General features: G+C 44.0%; 1 non-coding gene across 1 annotated transcript; it reads right to left on the bottom strand.

Annotated features, from left to right (window-relative positions):
* Window positions 1–711: 711 nt before the first annotated feature.
* LOC125908507 (U6 spliceosomal RNA) lies at window positions 712–818 on the bottom strand. The gene has a single exon (XR_007453389.1). It is a non-coding gene; the product is annotated as a U6 spliceosomal RNA (small nuclear RNA).
* Window positions 819–2,079: the final 1,261 nt, after the last annotated feature.

Below are 2,079 nucleotides of genomic sequence, written 5' to 3' on the forward strand. Positions count from 1 at the left end.
AGACACGCTATAAAACTGGCCATCTTAGCCAGTTAGGTGTGCAACCGTTCTCCAGAACTCTTTTCCTCTTGCAAATTGAAACCCTGTTCCCATGAAACAATAACACTCCCTTCCTCTTTCCCCCCAGCCCCTGGGAAACACCATTCAACTTTCTGTCTCTAGGAATTTTACTGCTCTAACGACTTCACGTAAGTGGAATTCTTTAGTATTTGTGTTTTTGTGACTGGCTTATTTCACCGGGCATCATGTCCTGAGGTTTCATCCATATCGTAGCCTGTGCCAGACTTTTCTTGCTTTCTAAGCCTAGATAATATTGTACATATATATTATTTTATTATTTTTTTAATATGAAATTTATTGTCCAATTGGTTTCCATACAACACCCAGTGCTCATCCCAACAGGTGCCCTCCTCCATGCCCGTCACCCACCTTCCCCTCCTTCCCACCCCCCATCAACCCTCAGTTTATTCTCAGTTTTTAAGAGTCTCTTATGGTTTGCCTCCCTCCCTCTCTAAGTTTTTTTTTTTTCCTTCCCCTCCCCCAGGGTCTTCTGTTAAGTTTCTCAGGATCCACCTGAGAGTGAAAACATATGGTATCTCTCTCTGTAAGACTTATTTCACTTAGCATCACACTCTCCAGTTCCATCCACGTTGCTACAAAAGGCCAGACTTCATCCTTTCTCATTGCCAAGTAGTGTTCTATTGTGTGTATGAAAATATGGAACGCTTCACGAATTTGCGTGTCATCCTTGCACAGGGGCCATGCTGATCTTCTCTGTGTTGTTCCAAATTTAGTATATGTGCGGCCGAAGCCGGCACATAATATTGTGTATGTTGAGTAATAATGTATGTACCACAGTTTGTTGATCTGCTCATCTGTCAACGGACACTTGAGTCACTTCTGCCTTTTGGCTGTTGTGAACAGTCTTAGATCCCATGGGAGTGCTATCTTTAAAAAAAATTTTTTTTTTCCCGCTGATTCCTTTTTGAGAGACAGAATGTGAGTGGGGGAGGGGCAGAGAGAGAGGGAGACACAGAATCCAAAACAGGCTCCAGGCTCCGAGCTGTCAGCACAGAGCCCCATGTGGGGCTCCATCATGACCTGAGCTGAAGTCGGACGTCTGACCGACTGAGCCACCCAGGCGCCCCCCATCTTTAATTTTTTTGAGAAACCTTCATACTAGTTTTCATAATGGCCCCACCATTCTGGTGTCCTTTTCACCCGGACTGTTTCCTCCTGACTAGCCTCCCAGATGGCATTGGTAAGAGCCTGGTGTGTGGATTGAGGTGGTGGCCATGTTAGGATGGAGGTCAGGACTCTATGTGGGCCTGTCTAGAGAATTTAGTCCCAATGAGGCAGGTGGGCTGGAGACAAGGCAATCATGGTGGGTATTTGGAGACGCCAATAAAGAGAGTGGGATTTGCCCAAAGACAAATAATGTGTGCTTTCATCTGGGGGGGAGGCAAGGAGGTTCTTGATTGCCGGGTGTTTGGAGACCCAATACTTGTTCGCCCTATCACCTCCAAATCTTTTTTCAGGCTTTAGGTATAAGACTTAGAATAATTATAGGACAGATGGTAAAGAAGAGGAAGGGAAATGACGGGAGATAAGGTAATTGTGGAACCCATACACTTTTTTGCCTGGTCGATTGTGGGGACAAGGGTGCTATTTGAATGAAAAAGATACTCCTTAGAAACAGAGGTGCTAGGGTGTGAGTTTAGAGCTGGCTCTTAATGCGGGAAACACCCATGTATTGAATATTGAAGCAATTTTAAGTATTTCTGTTTTCTAAATCTTGATGCTTCATTGCTAGGGCCAGCCTAGCATTAGTATCCATTTGAAGGACGCAGTTTGTGGGTCATCAGGGTAAGGGCCTTCAGGACTGATTTAGGGGACTCGTGGTTATTGCTACAAGAATATCCTACTCTTTTCAAATCCGTTAACTTTGGCCTCCTCCCTTTTCATCGTGGAAAGAACTTTAGTCACAGTACACATTTTTTCTTAATTTTAAAACTAATATACAGCCACCACTGACCATGTTTAAAGTAAAAAAATATTTACCCTATCCCAAAAGGTAAC

Source organism: Panthera uncia (assembly GCF_023721935.1).
Source record: "Panthera uncia isolate 11264 chromosome B2 unlocalized genomic scaffold, Puncia_PCG_1.0 HiC_scaffold_25, whole genome shotgun sequence".
Lineage (NCBI taxonomy): Eukaryota > Metazoa > Chordata > Mammalia > Carnivora > Felidae > Panthera > Panthera uncia.